The sequence below is a fragment of the Anoplolepis gracilipes genome, chromosome 1, assembly GCF_047496725.1.
Source record: "Anoplolepis gracilipes chromosome 1, ASM4749672v1, whole genome shotgun sequence".
Lineage (NCBI taxonomy): Eukaryota > Metazoa > Arthropoda > Insecta > Hymenoptera > Formicidae > Anoplolepis > Anoplolepis gracilipes.
This window is the reverse complement of record NC_132970.1, coordinates 19,407,649-19,427,728: the sequence shown is the minus strand read 5'-3', so window position 1 is coordinate 19,427,728 and position 20,080 is coordinate 19,407,649. Positions and strand designations below refer to the sequence as shown.

The 20,080-nt window shown below is 30.8% G+C and overlaps 1 protein-coding gene across 4 annotated transcripts in view; it reads left to right on the top strand.

Moving 5' to 3' along the window:
• The window catches only part of LOC140666086 (protein abrupt), a 121,934-nt gene that overhangs the window by 4,343 nt on the left and 97,511 nt on the right, over positions 1 to 20,080 (top strand). Inside the window, exon 2 of one of the 4 annotated variants that reach the window (XM_072892873.1) lies at positions 9,379 to 9,472. The exons of the other annotated variants lie outside the window; for them this stretch is intronic. The gene's annotated coding sequence lies outside the window, so the exon portion shown is untranslated. The remainder of the gene's footprint in view (positions 1 to 9,378; positions 9,473 to 20,080) is intronic. 4 annotated transcript variants of the gene reach the window in all.

Here is a 20,080-nt window from a genome sequence, read left to right as displayed (position 1 = left end):
CTTTCTGTGTCGACACGTCAGTCAAAATATACTAAAATTTCGCATCAAAATGACAGTTGTTATCAATCACGCGTTTAAGAGAAATCATGGATGATCGATATGATTCAAAAATTTCAAGAATTTATAGATTACTATTTTGCGTATAATCTTTACATACACGTGGCATTTTAATTAATATGTTAGTAATTTTTTATAGAATAGTCGATGAATAAATTATTTCTACGTACAATTTACGAGAACTTCATTGCGGCACATTCTCATTTCAAACGTGTTTTCGTACATCGACGAGAGAACAGCTGCAGCTGTATTACTATTATTACTCATGATAATAATAGTAGGTTATACTCGCTCCATACGCAAATTGCGTGCGCAAACAAGCAAGGTTTTCTAGAACTAGGTTGTTCTTTTATAATTCTTCTATTATACTTACATTATTGTATACTCATTATATATTAAAATTGTTTTTTACATTATATTGCGTCATTTTTTCATCAATCAATCTCAAATCATCAATCAATATCAAATGCATAAAATATAGTAATCTTCTTATCATTACTATAAAAAAGTATTACTTTGTTTAATTACTACTATCTACGAATAACTCATTTTTTTCTTTTTGATTTAACAAATACTTAGCTCAGATATACTCATTTTTTTTTTTTTTTTATTTCAATTGTTTTTTTTTTGCATTTTACGTGTTTATTTTTTTTTTTAAGAGAAATTCTTCGAGAGGTAGAGATGAATTTGTTTACAGTCCCTACAAAAAACAAGAGATAAATATGACGATATATTTCAATTATTGTCGAAAGAATTTTAGCTAGAAAGTTTAATAATTTTAAATCTGACATACACATACATTATTCAATCCTTACAATTCGCTGCGAATTGTAATGATATATAATCTATTTGCGTATCAGTTACGCCATCCTTTACACGTGCGGTTAGGTCAATTGCGAGGGTTAAAGCCTTACATTCTTCTAACTTACCGATATTAATGCTTATAGTCATACTTTTATTACTTATGTATTCGTGAACGAACTGCTGATTTACAATGCGAAAAATAGCGCTCCAATAATACGCAAAGCATGTGCAGTTGCATGAGAATTATGTCGAGTTATATGTATATACGATACTTTGGACAAGTGAGTGAGCGATTCTCTCTCTCTCTCTCTCTCTCTCTCTCTCTCTCTCTCTCTTCCATTCTCTGTTACAACGCTTGCCGCCGATTAATCTATCCGGAATGAAATTCGTGGGAGTAAGCAGGATTTCTAAACGTAATAATGAGAAACGCAGCATCATTCCGCATCATAGACACATGAGAGTTCCATCGCGTTGGCCCCGTGTTCACTTTCTCTTCGTCTCTATCATCCCACGGGCTTCCCGTCGTGTTTTTGATAAATTTGATACGAAGCTTCCTGAGCACTAAAGAGAAAGAGAGAAAGAAATAATGAGAGAGAGAAAAAGAGAGCGAGAGAGAGAGAGAGAGAGAGAGAGAGAGAGAGAGAGAGAGAGAGAGAGAGAGAGAGAGAGAGAGAGAGAGAGAGAGAGAGAGAGAGAGAGAGAGAACCCACGGCCTGTCCGACGCGTAATTAATGTACGCACGTGCATTATCCGGTAATGCATGCGCGCATATCGGGGGGTCAAACGGATCGACCTGAGTTTTATAGCAATGTTGCCTCGCATTTATGCTCAACCTCGCTCGTTAAAAATAGTCATTTTTCCGGACTTGATCAGCATCGTATCTATTATCACATACATTGCAATTTATTTATTCTATAGTCTTGCTTTCTAATATCTCAGTTGTTTTTTGAACGCGACGCGAGTTTGTTGATCACCAGGTACGTTTACATTTACGTTAAAGAGGATATCCTATACAGCGAGAGTTACAACGTTACAGAGATAGACACGTATTTCAAAGGATACGGAATTTTGTCGTAAATTTCAGGTTTCGAACAAACGAAATTCGTTTTATCGCTTTAATTTCAATCTACATTGTTGACGCTATCAGTTTTAATATTGTTTAATAGCGTATATCGCTGGACAATTATAAACCGACATACAATTCCTTGCGTAATTTTTCAAAAATATAATATATTATAGAGTTTATACAATTTTTCTATACAATTTTTATGCAATTAAAAAAAGTAGTGCTTTACTATTTTATTTGTATAAAGTTATTTTATAAGTTATTTAAAATTTAATGAAAATTACCATCACGATAGTTAACAATTGAAATTTCTCGTTTTACATCTTCATACGTGGCGACCGATGGTTATTATTTGATCGATACGAACCCTCGAATCTACACTTTTCACGGTGTGCATGGTTACCCTTTATTAATGACTGACTCACACGCCTCGCGATAAGCTGATAGTCATGACCGAATATTCGTTATGTGTAGGAGTGGGAGTAATCATTCTTCGAGATTACGTTCTCTCGCACGAGCGCGTGTATGGAATGTAACGAAAATACTAGAAAAACTTAGAAGTAATTTAGAAACTATATGTGCACAATATTTATTCTTGAAAAATAAGAAAATCTTGTTTGTTTAGTAACTTATTTATGAAAAGTAAAATGAAAAGTATGTTTATCGTACAAGTCAAAAAAATTTACATAGTTTATAATTGTATTATTGTAATTGGGGTTGTAATAACATTAATCTGTTAAAAAATAGAAAGAGAAAGAGAGAGAGAGAGAGTGTGTGTAATTTTCAGAATTTTTTACAGCAATCTTTAGTCAAATATACATATTATAATTGAAAAATGTAGTTGTAATTGTACAAGATCTTCGCAATATTTGTTTCCAGTAGATCTGATAGATTTAATTTCTCGTAGATTTTTGTTTCTCAATATATGTATTTGTTATTATTCGATGTTTTCATCGGTATAAATAATGCTACACGTTGGTTTGTTTTTCGCATATTTTGTAACAAATTTTTTTCTTTTACGTAGTTACATGATAAAGAGCGTAGTTTTTATTATACATCAATTTTATTATTAGTATTTATACGACTGGATGATAGTATAATTATTATCCAGTCATCTCATGGTATTTAAATTTGCATGTAAATTTGAAAATGAGTCTTAAAAAAACTTATCTTGACAGTTAAGTCAGACAATTTATAGTATATTAACTATATTTGCCGAATGGTTTATATTAATAAAAATGAAAGATTGATGACTTGAAGCGCCTGTATTCATTACCATCGTGTAGTTTTATCTTTAGATTATCGATAAACATACGTACAAAATTTAATCCAGGTGTTATCAAAAGTGTACGGTCAGAAAATAAAAAACGAATCTATAAATACGAAATCATTTCTCTGAAAGATTGACATGAAAGACTGCATTTTCTCGAAATTTCTTTGATTTATTATAACAATTGAACACACGTTTCCAATGTTTGTTGCATTTTTGCATTTTTTCATTTATCATATGACTCAAACTAATTTTTCAGAATTTAATTTTTCGTTAAAATGATATCTACTTGACGACGTTAATAACAGTTTTTTAAAAATATCCATTGAATAGATAATATATTAATTAATTATTAACAATAAACGTATTTGTTCAAATGTAGTTCTGTTGAATATCAAATAACGAAAGCAACGAATTTAGTTACTCTAAACTGTAGGAGCTTATATATCGTTTCTGATAAGATATCGATTTTATCATTTGCACGATTTAATTACGCGGCAAATGTAATTCAGCAACTTCCTTGTTTGGAATGTATTTAATAACAATAAAAATAATTATAATATTTATTAAATGTATTTATTAATTAGTGGCATTATACACATATATAAAAGTTGAAATCAGTTTTAAAAAATTTACGCATTGAACATCAAATTAACATAAATAATTTTGCATTGATTATTAGTTGGTTAATTATTAATTTTAATTATTATTATTTTACATGCGAAAGAAGAGAGTAGGATAAAAAGATATGAATTATTTCCGTTGAAATATATAAAGGAAAGATGTCATAAATAAATTGCTATAATAGTAAATTTATTATTCAAAATCACGAAACGTTATTATAACTAAAGAAGTTTTGACAAAATCAAAGTAATTTATTAGTTTAACTTGTCTCTAACATAATCGTTTACTACATTACATTTGCATACATAAATTATTTAAATATCCAAATTAACTCTTCCAGTTGATATTATTAATACACCAAACCATCTCGTTGAAATTTTGCGTGACGTCCATCAATCGTATCATTGTAATGCAAATTACGGCTGGCCTAAACAAGATAATTAAGATAAGAGAAAGCGCGTGGTGGAGGACATCGCGGCGCGTTACATGACGCCCAACGTCGGCAAAAACACTGCAAATTAACCGAATTATGGAAGCGACGCGTTTGCTAATGATTTATGCGCGACAATGCGCCGGTAATTGCCACCGTGCGCGAACACGCGGTCTTTGTATGTGTGTCCAGCGATTAATTAATGAATCGACGGGTACGAGATTGCGGCCGCGAGATGATGTACATACATTCGTCACGGTCCGATGGTGGGAACGATGATGAGGAGGAGGGCCGGAGGGGGAGGGGAGGGGGAGTAGGAGAAAGGGGAGGGCAATTGTCGGTGGGCAAATTTTGCCGGTGATATATGCCAAGCCGTTGTTGAGGGACTGCCGGATATCGAACTATAATCTGGCGTAAGTGGTGGAAGGGATGTGATAGCGTTGCGTGATTTGCAGCGGCAGGCATTATTTGAGTGATTTAATTGCAACCATTGAATTAGCAAATGCCAATATTGTTTATAATCGTGAGATAAATCGATAGACCCATATTGGAATTGCAGCACGCAAACTAACGCTGAAATTAGAATTTCATCGGTTATATTATACTTTTTGTATAATATTCATTGAAGAGTATTGACATGAGAGAGATAAAAAGCTTAAAACTCTACGCTTTGATAATTTTGTGAATGCGTAGATCATTTCTCTAGTGTTCATTAATATTATCAAAACTTGATGAGCCGGTCGAAAACCTTTTCAAATTTTTTTTTATTCGCCATGTATTATCTCATTTTTCTGTTACTATTTTTATTCTCATTGTCAGTTTTGTAACAAAGTTTTTTTGTTTAATTAATGGCTTGAAATATAGGAAAAATGTGGGACAGCGTTACTTTTTAATTTTCGTTTACTTGCATTTTTCCCTTGGAAAAATTGGTCTTTTCTTAATATTTTCAAAAACAATTTATCTATTTGTCATTTATATATAAAACATGAAATTGTTAGGGTTGTTGAACATTCTATCGATTTTTATTAAAAAGTAAAATATTTCATACTTCATTTCTTATATTATTTTTTAACATGTTTAGTATATGGTTAGGTATCTGTATTGGCTATTCTCTTATTTTCTACTGATTATAATTTTTTTTCTTGTATTTTCTTGGATCTTAACTACTGTTATAGTTAACCTGTTTTTCTATTTTGAAGTATAAATGTATTTTACTAATTGTTTGAATTAGAACAACTTCTAAGAATTTATAAGTCAAAATATTAATAAATATTTTTAAACTACTTTATGAATATTTTTTAATAACACCAAAAAACCGTCATAATAGACGTCAAATATTCTCACCACAAATGTATGTATATATTCAGTGTAAAATCTAGAGATACTTATGGTAGATTTTTATTTGAGAATTTCAAGATGTGCGTGAGTAGTTTTTCTCTCGTTTTTATAACCAGTATGGTTCCTGCGGAACATTAGGGCAGGCAATCGTAATGAGATAGGAAGATATATCTTCCAGATCGTGTTGAATTCTAGACGCGCAACCAACGTCCGTATGATACATGTATGTACATAGAGTATACTCGTACGTTCTGTCTTGCTACCTGATTCGGTTGAAAGGAAAGAACCCCAGGAAACGTTACAGCTGGCTATAATTGCGCCGGTTTTACCAATGGACCCAACTTTAGGGACTCAGGTACACGTATACAGAATTTAGGGAACATACTTTTATATGCTTTTCAAGCCGGTCTACGAAAAATACAATGCCGCTATTTTCAGTACCGGATGCGACTTAGCACTTACTTCTATCATGATCCTGGTGCAATGAATGCTGGACCTTTTTTACATTTAATTTAAGATTTACATAACGCAACATTACTTTCTCACAGATTTTGATTTTCGTTTGGATTAATTGTTTTTGCATTAAATATAAAGTTTCATGCGATTATGATTTCTCGTGAGAACGTTATTTAGTTTCTATTTCGATGTGTCAGTTAAACTGGAATTTTTACTTGTTAAATGTATTTTATACATAATATTTGTATTATTTTTTAAAATATATAAGTTGAAAACAATTTTTTTAACAAATTTATTTTTCGACAAAACAAGAATATCCAAAGATTGACAAAGAAATTGTTAACTCATTGAGAAAAAGAAAATATAATAACAGAATGTTTTCTTTGTGCCAGTGAAATTCCTTTTACATGGTATATGTCTAACTGCGCTTTAAGAATAGTTATAATACTTTTCAAAATAACTGACAAGATTTTTGACATAGCATAAAACCAATCATTCTTTGCATTTTTCGGATTTTTGCGGATGAATTTTTTTCAGCATAAAAAATCTATAAGAAGTGATAGGTTTCATATATTCTCAGGTGTCAAAAAAAGTTTAATTTTGTTGAATAGTAAATCTATTTTAATAAAAAAACTTGATTTTTGATAATTAAACAATTTTTGTTTTTTTTCTGTAAACAGGAAATTATGATGCGCCTGTTACATATGTACACAAATAAATTTTTAGATAAGTCATGTTTATCAAGCATGATTTATCCATTGAAACCAATTTAAATAAACATAATTAATTTAAATAAACATTAATAAGCATAATTTTTCTATTTATGCAAAAATGCGAAATATAATTTATTTATTTATTAGATATAAATTTTTAATATTTTATATTGTTACTTAATTGGTTTTGAAATATAAATAGGCTTATTTTGAATTGCTTTTGTGTATTATTCTTAAAATAATATGTGAAAAATGATGTATATTTTCTTTTTAAATGATATGTTATATTCATTTATATATAGTTATATTTTGTACATTGGTAGACAACTCTTTTTATTAATTTTAGGATTTATTAAATATAATAGTTTATGACGTAAGGAAATAAATGATGCGCGTGTAAAATGAACATAAGTCGCAGTCATTATTAAATTGTTCTCAATCGTTAATTACATATTATTTTATTTTTAAAAAATTGTCAGCTAATGAATTCAAATAATTTGGTAAAAGTTAAGTTTAAATATTTCTTGACTTAAATAAATATTTTGGCTAAATAAAGAGATTGATATAGTTTTCATGTAAAAAATATGATTTAAATGTTTTAGGACTAATAAGAGGCAGATGAAAATTATCAACATAATATTTTTAAAAAAGATTATAATATGAAAAAAATTAACAATGACAATTTATATATTATTTACATGTACGAAGGCGGTCCGATAATAAAGATGTAGGCATTGATTACACGTGAGATTTATGCGAACAACTTTGAAGGTTTACTGGCCGGAGTTTGGCAAACGAATAAAATGGCCGGTATGTTTGAAAATTATTCCAATTTTGAGGTGCGTATAAATTTTTGCAAACAAAAGGCGTGAATCGTAGTATAAAATTCATCGTTAGATCAGTGTATATTTATGACTAAAATGTTTAAGCCAAAAAGAAAGTGTACGTGTAAATATAATACAACAAAGTCAAAGATGGCCGAATACGGCATATCTTTCAAATTCAAAGTTATACCGGCCATTTCATTGACATTTTTACCAAGCTCCGACTGTGAATGGAAGACAATAATGCCTGCACGGCTACTCTCTCTTCCATGTAACAATACTTGTCCGTGACTTCGAGGTTGCCCGAAGATATACAGATCATACAACAACGCTTGTACCTTTAGTATCAGACTTCTACGTATAATAAGATATTTTTAAAAATTAAAGTCACAAATATTTTAATACTGTATATAGTCAATATACTGTAATACTGTAATCATATACTGTATAAAGTCAAATATTTTTTAATATTTTATATAATTATAAAAATAATCATAAAAATATTTAAACATGTAAATGTAAAATATATACATATATATTAAACATACAAAAACATTTCCAATTAATAATAATTTCTAAAAATTGTGAGAAAAATTTTTTAATTTTTATATTATCAAATTAATTAATTAATCTTTTTTTACATTCTTTATTTCAGAGAATAGTCTCGTTAACTGGTAAAAGGAACGGTATTTTTTTCTTAATAAGAAATGTTTTCGTTATTATACGACGTTGCCAATTGCTTCTGAAGCGCTCTGTAGCTCTCCCTTGTAATATGAGTACGTCCTGCTTTTCCTCTCTCGACATTTCACATTTTTCGTTTGCATCTTTCGTACACTACCATCAGAGATGTGTACACACATACGCACACTCACATCTATTGACGGATACAACATGAAAGGGCGCTCGTAATACGAGCCTCGTTATAGGATTTCCCGGACGCGGACATGTGCGTTTTATAAAGTGCACTCATTGCGTATATGAAAATGCGTTTTCACTTTCAATATACCACGAAAACTTTTACCGATGAATTTCACGTTATTGACGTGCATATACATATATTCTATTTTTCCACATTCGGATGAAAATCGTATACGCGATTTTCAAGACGTCGCATCGCATATTTTATTGCAAATTGACTATATAATTTGCAAAAGGGGGTTTTATCGTAATAAATCAAATTAAACTTAAATAAGGAAAAAATTCTTTTATAATTATCTTTATAATATATTTTTCTTTAAATTTTTATTGTGAATAGTTTTCGCCTAACAATACCTTTGTCAAAATATATATTCTCTTTTTATTAAGTTCTTTCCATACAACTTTATTATTTTGACAACTCCTTGTAACAATGTTATCAAAAATCTTCTCTAAAATTTGTTTAAAGATGTTAATTTTATTATATATTACTGTATTGTTTGTTATAAAATATAACAAAGAATATATTGTATCGAACGATATTTCATAAATGATGATTCATTGCCACTACATTAGTCGAAATGTACATTTGCTGTGCATGGCCGTGAGAACATGTTTTCTGAAGATGTCCCTCCGTATTTCTTTGTGTAACTTTCCTTTTTGTTGGCCCTATATTTTTTCGACCATTGCGCCGCAATTTCTTTATTCCTCATTTGCATCGTCGTGAGTTGTATAAGCGATATAACAACGCAATTGATGTAACGTGAAAATATATTTTGCGGAGGAAAAATTGTCAACACGTAGAGTTATGCCAATTAATAAATTAATATCTGGTACTACTTCGTGTATAATAAGCGACTTTGTACTCTCTTTGCCGGTAGTGCGCGCAAAGGCCACTTGCAAAAAGCATTGACGCTTAAATGAATGCAAATGACAATGTGCATATCGTGATACACGCGCCGTCCTCGGAATCAGGTAATTTCGATTTCCTTTATTATGCAATTATTACTTCGCATTAGCTTCCGTTCGTTTCCTCATAGAAAAGATATCTTGTCATGCTTACTTTTTTTTTTAAATAATGTACTTCAGAATTAGATAATATTGTATATAATTCAATCACTCATCAAATATATTTAATGTATTTTTTTTATCAAGCAATGTTTTTTTTATTTGTGATAAAGTTCAACAAAATATAACTTTTACATTGATAATATTACCGCATTAATTAGATTAATTAAATTTGTAATAAAATTGAATTAAAATTATCTTATATATTACAAATGTAAGGGTTTACTTTTTCACTTATTGTTGAGATTTTGTGACCAGTCGCTTGGTCGCGTTAGTTGAAGAAAGAGCGCCGAGAATGTCAGGAATGGAGACAGTAGCGTGTGCGACGTCGATGAATCTATGTACGCGACTCTAATTGCCTCACAATACTACTCTCCTCGAGTGGGCAGTCAATGAGGACCCATGAGGAGGAGTAGGTTTCCCTCGGGAGAGGCGAGGGAATAGAAGCGACTAGTGCCACACCTCGAATTCGCGGCATACCTACTGTGATACGTACCTAATCTCAACTCTCGTCTTGATCTATTCTGGATATATCTGCAGGCCGCTTATGTACGCAGATAATTGCGCATATGTGTGCATAAGTGGACGTTCGATTGAAATTCCAGGGATCGAACGCGATTTTCTTGTGATTTCACCGTTGCCGCAATCAATTTTCGCGAAAAGAATACGCTCTAAACTTGCAAAGAGATTTGAAATTTTCCAAAACAAGAAACATATTTCTAATATTTCGCATGATTATTTATTCAAAAACACTGTAGTTGCTGAATTTATTTTTGCAAATCAAAGATGATGCTTTCAATACAGTTTATAATTTTTTTTTAAATATTGATTATATACAAATAAAGATAATAGATTTTTATAGATATTTAATAATAGAAACTGATAGTTATATAAATATACTGTATATCAATGAATTTCTTTTATATTAACGTATCAATTATAATTAATGTATTAAATATGATATATAGTAATATGTTTAATGTATTTTTTTATATTTATGATAAAGTTCAATAAAATATAACAGGGCTTAAGAAGAAGCAATTAATGAATATTAATATAAATAAAATCAAAATTTAAAAACAACAAAAAGATACGTGTATTAAAGTTGTTTATCATTTATATTACTTATCGCTAAAATTATTTTACCTTGAGAATATCGCAACCGTGATGAATTTATTCACTGAATAAACAAAAAATACTTTAACATTAAACACACCTGCGATTTTTGCGATCATCGATCTCAACTCGAGAGATCTGTACAAATTATGAAGACAGTTACAACACACATACACACACACACACGCACACACACACACACACACACACACACACAAACACACACATATATATATATATATATATATATATATATATATATATATATATTTAATTACAATATAAATTTCTTATACAAATATTTATTTTACTTAAAATTATTATTTAAAAATTATTAGTTAAAAAGTTAATTTAAATGTGTGTTTCTTTTACAAATATCTTTTACAAATTTATACATATTAACAATTTTATGAAACAAAGTGATTTGTATATTTCATCCATAAACGTTGACAAATTAACATGAAAAAGTAGATGAATTATTTTTGCAAAAAATAACTTATATAATCGATTGTTCGCATCGTAAGTCGTGTCGATCATAGGTGCACGAGAATTTCTCTCGTTAAATGCGCGCCGATTCTCGTGAATAAAACTCACACGCCACGAATAACGAATGTCGAACGCGGATTACTGGCGGCGATGCGGGGCGGAAGTATACAGTTACCGTCGGCTTACAATGTAGTAAATACGCGGTAAATACGATGACACATAGTAAATGCGAAATGTACGCGTCGCGACGACCGCGCGTAAACACGCATCCGTTGATAAATTACTCGTGCCGACGCGCTCGCGGTAACGTGCGTCGCGCGGTAATCGATCTTAATTCGGATCTGTCATACTTCCACATTCTTCTTTTCTCTCTCTCTCTCTCTCTCTCTCTCTCTCTCTCTCTCTCTCTCTCTCCCCCCCTCCCATTCCCATCAGTCTCGCTTTTTCGCAAATCTCCCCGTTTTGCGATAAAAGTGCAACATTCTGCAGCGGACTGGCTGATAACGTGTTCCACATTGTACAGAACGAGCCGGCGAGATAAGAGTGGTCTCGCGTTATTTACGCTCGTGTGCGAGCCAATATGCTACGTCATGTATGTTCCTCTATTTCATCACGTCGACGTTTATTATCTAGACGGAATATCAAGATTCGAAATGAAAACAGAATTAAATGCCGCAACAATAATTTCATATAAGTGACATTGTCTGTGAATAAATATGTACCTTTTGTAGCGATTAATTTCGCTTTTTTCCTCCATCAGTTTCGTTTTAAGTTTACCTATTTTTGTACGTCTTTTATACACGGTTATTTCTTCTTGTTCATCTTTTTGTGCTCTCTTGCGTTGTATATGCATTCTTGATAAAAGTTTAATACGCAAGAAGCAAAATAAATCTGTAGAACGTGATATTGGTTATTAACTATTCCTTTAGACTGAAATTATAAGCAAGCGTGTCGAGTAGCTGCTAAAGTTAACATTTCAAGTGTGATGCCGTATTTGATAATGTACGTCACGTCAAGGTCCGTCGTTTACGTGGAATATTTAAGATGTCCATGCGTTTACTTTGCTTACGCTTGAAATGCAGTTTATGCGTCGTTACGTTGCATACTATGTATTTAGCGATTAAAGTCAGAGTAACATTTTATTAACAAAAATAATAAGCGTTATATTTATATAAAAAAATTGTTTAACCCTTTTACACATAATAAACGCTGATTGGACGCAAGTATTACTTGATAAATTTTTGCTAAATATGCATAAAAAATTATATTTTAATTTTATCGCCACTTAATATGCCGGGAAGGTTGTTCTGAGTAATTTCCTGCAAAAATCAAGTGGAAATTAACATTGGTTAAATTATATAATGAATATAAGATATTTATATAAAAATAAATAGTAAGTTAAGTTTCATAGTAAAATTTGTGTACACCATAATTTGTTATTTTTTATCTTAAAAGTCTGTATGGTTTTTACGTGTAGGCAGGAAAGCAGCTTTGTCTTTCCTCCTACATCCTAAAAATACTGTAACTCTAACCCTGGGGTTACATTACGCGTTCTTAAATGATGTTAGAAATATAAGTTGGGTTGGGTTAAAACTTTTTTTAGAGTGAAAATACGAATAAGAATATAGTCTGTTCTCTCAAATTCGATAAATGTAAATAATACTAACAAATGTAATAATAATAAATATAATACAATATTAATAAATATATAATAATATTTATTAATAAATTGTAATAAAAATATTTTTTACATATAGAAAAATGTTTATTCACCGAAATGAGAAGAAATGAGGGAAAATAATAAACTACACGTATAAACAAATTTTGTTTGTCGTCGTTGAAAACTGTTTACGAACTGCGAGAAATAGGTGAAACCGATTATTGAAAATTTCCATTATTAAAACATCTATGATTAATATAGCATTGCCATATCCTTTAAATAATGTAAACAGAAACTTTTCCTAGTTAAAAGATGACAAACAGATTACTACAGCGTATACAAGCATTATTTTTACTAATATTAGTTTATAATATTTAAGGAAAAGCCTTAAAATTGTCAAATTTAAATTGTTGTGTCTTCTAATACCGTCTTCCATTTGATTTTTGCGAGGAATTACGTTAAATAATTTTTTCTACAACATATCTAAGCGATCAAAACGGAGAAGTATAATCTTTTTTATTTTTATTTCTGCACCGTAAGCTTTAGATCTTTCATCGATAATCTGTTAATAACCAATTATGCATCGCATTTCTCTTCCGGAAGCAATGCCGCGCGCAATGCGAATTCCTTTACAATGCTATTTCCGGCTATATGACTTATCTTCGTCGAATATCAGTCGATCCATCGTCGGCTGATCCATCGGAATCTCATCAACATCCTCATTACTAAACGTCTCCTAATTGGCCTATACGAGATCCATATCCGATCGCGAAGCGAGAACGCACGGAGTTATTAAAGGGTCGTCAACCTGGCATTTATACTGTATGATCAGGAAACGTGCGCGGTCGCGTGTGCGTGAGCCGGTGCAGGCGCGCGCGAGCGCGCATAAAATAAATTAATACTGCGCCTATATGTGCCCTTACACATACAGGCGATATTTAACGATCCGGCTTATCGTACAGTGCGTGAACTTAAACTCTTTTTCCAAATGAAAATTATGATGCTGTCGTGCGTTACGATAAAAATCTTTGGAACGAAAAGTTATTATATTATTATTTCAATGTATTTTTATTATATTATTAGTAAAAAATAATATATTTATATACTAAGGAGTATTATTAATAATGAGTATTATTAATATAATACTCATTCAATATTTTGTGAACAATGCTTGTTTCTTTTTTTATTTTTCTTGTGTATATTCGGGTTTGTGAGATACCGATCTAATTTAATTCTTTTTGCATTTTTTAATGTTTAAGAAAATAATGAATTTTTTTTTTATGACATCTTTTACAAAGAATTTTCAATTTTCTTGATATTCTGACGTATGTCTGTAGCCAATTTCGCGCAACAAATTTCTTAGGATAATCACGATCTCTTCATCGATATATTCAATCAGCACGCAAGGTTCCAATTAACTGGATGCTATTATCTCTCAAAATTGCTCTCAAACGCTTACGTGCTCCGATCTTCATACATATATATATATATATATATATCAAATACCGATGCGACGATGCATGCTTTGGAAGGTGAAAGTCATCTTAGCTCATTCATTAGGTAGGTATCGTAATGATAGTAATGCTGTTGTTGGAAGTGATGATATTGGTTAACTTATTATTGTACTGGGCGATCGTCATTCAACTATAATTCTCGATGGTGCGTCTCACCAACGTAGTCATGTTGAATACATAAATAAAACGATTTGCTAAAGCGTCATGAAATTTAACGTATGCAAATTGTTTGCACGCACGAACGATTTATAAAACGAGAGTTGCAGAGACATGAAAATCACGGGTTTCGTTTACTCTCGCAATGCCAATCACTGAAAAGTATCACTGACAAGTTTCGGTTAATTATCAATTGTGAATTTTTAGCGATCCCTAGTGCAAAATAATTATTGATTTTTTTGTCAATCGTTGCACGTGAATACGCGGTCCGTCCCAAAAGTTTTCAAACTTTTATTAAAGTCTGAATGTCTGAAATTATTAAATCGCTTTCCTTTCAGCTTCATTTTCATTTACAAGTTTAAGAAACAGAAAATAGTCACACGATGCCAACTCTGATGAATATGCAAGTTTATCAAGGACATGGACTTGATTTTGAAGAGAAACTTTCGCACGAGAATACTCCTGTGAGTCGGAATTTCAACCGAAGTTATTGTGAGCATTTCAAAAGAAGAGTATCAGATTTTCAAAAAATTATATGACCGTTGAAAAGAATATATTGCATCAGAAGAGATGTATTTCTAATTATATTATAAATAAAAAAATAGGTGAAACAAGCCTTTAGGCTTTCGATAAGAAGAGTAAGAAAAAGAAGTAAATAAAAAAGAAATTATTAAATTAGAATTATTATTAAATTAGAATGTAAATTTTAATGAAAGGAAACTTTTAGGACAGACCATGTATTTTCTATAAGGATCAATATTGCCAAGACATTTTTAATATTTTTCTTTAATACATGCCTAGAATGAGTGTAATAAGAATTATGAATACATAATGACATCTCTTTTAAAAGATAAATTTAATAATATTTAGGATAACACTGTTATAATATAATAAAATATACATAAATATACATAATAGATTACACCTTAATGATTTTTTTTCAGCTTATATATGTTCTAGGAAAAGTTGTATTAAGTAATTTCCTGCAAAAATCAAGGGATTGGTTTAGGATTAATACTATACAGTTTTGGATATTTTGTTAATAATTAGTTTCACTTATTTCTCGTATTATCTCTCGTTATTTTTTTGATAACTTTAAATATGCGATAAACAAAATATGTTCATACATGTACATAGCTTATTATTTTTTTATTTCTTTTCATTCCGCTGAAAAAATATTTTTAGAGGAAAAAATAAATATTTCTAAAGTACGTTTATTTTAATATTAGCATTACAAATTATTAATATTAATATTATTATTGAATGCGTGGGCGGGGGAAAGATTTACATCCCTCCTACTGCACCTCGAGTTAAAAAAACTTTAACTTAATCTAATCTAACTCGTAATTTCTGACGAATAAGGTGATTTTTGACCGTTAAGTACACCAGGTAGTTAGGTTGCTAGTGGTAGAGGCGGAGCTTATTCTATTGTATTCATCTAGTTTAAAACCTACGTGGTTCTTTTTATACAGGTACCTTGCTTAATTGCTTGTACAGCATAGTATCAGCTGGATACTATGCTGTACAAAAGCGTTTCGCCACGCCTCTATCACAATTACATGAAAACAGTCTAATATAGTAGGCACGTGAAATTAACCTCCCAATATTAGAAAAAAAACTGAAGATTTGATTGCACATAAATACACTTTTTTCGTTTGTACATACATTTTATTAATAAAAAAGTTATTCAAAAAAAACTTTTGGGAAGGCCAACTTCATGATAACCTCCCAATTTTAATAAAAGCAATTTTTAATCAACTTAATCAACAGAGTTTTGTTTACACATTTGCATACAGTTAGAATTTTTGTTTGCATATTTGTAGAAAAACAAGTTATTTAGAAAAAATTTTAAACTAACTTCATATTTAATCGAGGTCAAATTTTGTCAGAAATCTTTTCGCAAACGATTTATAAAACGAAACTTGCAGAGACATGGGAATCACAATTTATATTTCTTTGCTAATTTTATGTAATGACCATTAATCTTGTGTAACTCTTACAAATATGAAGTATATTAATCGAAAAATGAAAACGATTGCATAGAAAAAGCAAATATAAAAAGTTTAACAAAAAAATATATATACGAAAACTCAAACTATATAAATGAAAATATATGCAAATGAAAATATATAGATTAGCTTATTACGATAAAATGTAAACTCATTTGAATGTAAAGTCAGCGTTCTAAAGTTTTTTTTTTAAGTAAGTCTTTCTACAAATGTGCAAACGAAAATTTAGGGATTAGGTTAATTAAAAATCATGGATTGAGCTTATTAAAATGTAAAGTTAGCCTCTCAAAGTTTTTTTCTATTAAATAATTCATTTTTTTAAATTTGCAAGCGAAAAATCATAAAATTGTGACAAAAATATCGGTGAGATGTGATATATTATACATATTTACCGTAATAATAATAATAATATTATTATTATTATAAAAATTAATAATGAGTGGGAATTTATTTAAAAAGTTATAATAAAGTTTTATATAATAAGGTGAATATATTTCTTTAATTTCCCAACAAGAATAGAAATTTGAAAATAAATTAATTCATTTTATTTATTTATTTTCAAACTTGCAGTATGTGTCGAATCGTGAAAATAGATTATCTTTCAAAAGCTCAAGAGAAACGGCGATGATCATTAAGAATGATAAATAATGTATGAAGAATTAAATTGCAAATGACTCGCACGACGCTTATTCATATATTTTGTTATTTCTTACGCTGCGAATCACCCGATTTTCGTTGAGCAGCCGTTAAATCGCACAAAAATTTGGCAAGGAGAATCGTTGCGAGCGTACTTGCCCGCAACTGCGAGCAAAAAGCGGCTGCGTTAATGACGGTTACCCAGGCTTTACCGATGGGTTCATCGATCATTCCTAACGACATATGCAGATTGCGTGCTTTTTGCGAGCGCGAGATATTTCTTTGTATACGCACGTCGTACATAACGATATGCAAAGCACCGCTGGTTGGGTAGAAAAAGTGGATGAGTACTCGAGGTCTCCCGACTTTCCGGTTAAAAGTCATAAATTTATAGTAATTGATTCTAAGCAACGTTATTAATCAAGCGTTCAATGTGTTGTTGCGCGTTACCTAGTATATATAGCTTGGTATAAACATATTTTTAAATTAATCTCTTACGCAACACTCAAATAGCATAGTCATTGCCGTTATCTAGTGCATTAATTTTTTTTTCATTTTAAATATGCACAGAAAATTGGCACTTAAAAATAAAAATTATTAATTAAAAAATATAAAAAAATAAAACTTATTTTTTTATATTTTATACAGTTTCACGCAAGAAAAATCGATTGCATCGAAAAATCAGTAACATGATATCTTTTCTTTAACACCTCGCTGATTTACGCAATGCACCGTGGATATAATTAAATAAGTTAATGCGCACACATATATCGTTCTCTTTTTAAGCGGATTGATGTTCCGAAGAATTAGAGAAGCTGAAATGTTAGAGCTACATATATATAAGCGATTCGCTTTCCAATATGGATCAATCATCAATTGGACTAGCAATATAAAGCGACTAGCGCGATTTGGGGCACGTAATTCGCATTTTCCATTAACTGGCAAACACTGAAAGTGCGTCGATGACGTGCTGAGAACAGTTTGGGCGCTATCGATCAGTCGAAATATATTTCCGGATGGCATGGTTTATTCATACGATACAATGGAATGCTGGTAGCACGCGCACACATGCTGTCGCGCGTGACACGCTCTGTTTTACGTCCCCGCGATTTTACACACATTCACAAACTTGATAAACACCTGACCGAAAGGTAGACGAGATAGCGAGAGCACGTGTTTTACTTCATCACTCGAATCAGATAAACATATGATTTTTGCGACAAAAAAATTGCGCTTTTTCCAAATAATGATGATTTTGTGTAATTACACGAGCAATTCGAGTTAAAATATATATTCCACATGTTTAATTTATACATAATTTAAAAAAAATCAAATTTGATTTCTAATCAAGTTTAAACAACGAACAGAATATGAATTAAATCAATTAATTAAGAGAACAACGAAAACCAATATATTATTCACGGTAATGAATTCGGTAAATTTTTTTAACGTTTCCAATCAGTAAGAATCAACCTCAGTGCAACCAAGCGATATTTGAAAAACATTCTCGTGCATAACTGGAGAAGAATTAAGTTCGTGAAAAGAACAATCGTGTGAAAAATGAAAGAAAAATCGAGACCAATAAAAATAAAACGACATAGGTCGAAAGTAGATAAGACTTTAAGACGTAAGAATTTAATCGGAACTTTCAGAGCTGCTTATGTCGGCTATGATTGGTCGCTTTCTTTACGTCTTAAGTCTTACTGCTTAAGTTTTTTTTTTGTATGCCGATGGACACGAAAATACACAACGTTAAGAATGTTTACGAAATATTCAACAGTTAAATGGAATTTAAAAAAAATTAATTTTTTATATTTATGTGCGCTTTGTGTATCGCGCTAAGCTATTTACTTTTGTTTTTGTTAGATATAGTCTTAATCTTTAACTTATTGTTATTTCTCTATTTATTTTCTATTAGAACAATCTATGTATTTGAGGCTGCCTCTTAATTTCGAGAAATCGAGTTCCTCTTAATTGTTTTTTTCCCGATTCTCACACATGGCTGCTTCGAATTGAACACATGATCGATGATGCGAATATAAATGTTTGCGTACAGTAATATCAGCAGTTGCTTTCGTGATTATGTAGCGCACCTGTCAGTTCGGTTTACCATGGAAAGATGCAAACCAGCCGAGTGAAATGTTCAGTTTGAGTTTTGTTGTAAAAGGAAACATAGATAAAAGCCGCATTTCGTAGACTGTAACGCTTTCTAAGTACCTAGACGCTTGCAAAACCGTGATCATTATGTCAGTTTTATAATATGTTATTACTCGCGAACGTACTTATGATGCTTTATCGAGTGAATATATTTGTTGTCCTTGCTTCAGCCGTGAGGTATAATACCAAAACAGTGTTGCATCTTGCCGCAAATGCAGTCATTCTTTTAACTTTTAATGATTTAAACGATCGCAAGACATTTATACATGTATTCAATGCTTTTTTCTCTCTTTTCAATTTACTTTAGACTTTCAACATTAAACATTAATATTATGTTTGTTTTTGCAAAAAATAATGCAGTTTTTTTACAATTGATTATTAACACACACATACACACACACACACACACACACACACACACATGTTATGTAAATCAGTAAATTATAAACCATATTAATTTGAATATGTATACTCATACTTATTCAAGGACATAATTTATTGATTACGTTCTAAAAAATATCTTCGGTAGAACTCGTGATTGATGTTAGAATGTCATTTTTTTTGCAGCACCAATTGACGTAACACATATACTGTTATCAAATTTTTCTCGGATAAATTTCCAATCGGCAGCTAATAAGCACTTTCCAAAGCGAAATTATTATGGTAGTTTCGTAATAATTATTGCAGCATAATTACTGCGCGCTTTTGATGTCGGACAAATACATTGTAATAGCCATTATCTACATGGCCGCGTTATTTTTTGCGGATCAAGTATGCGTTA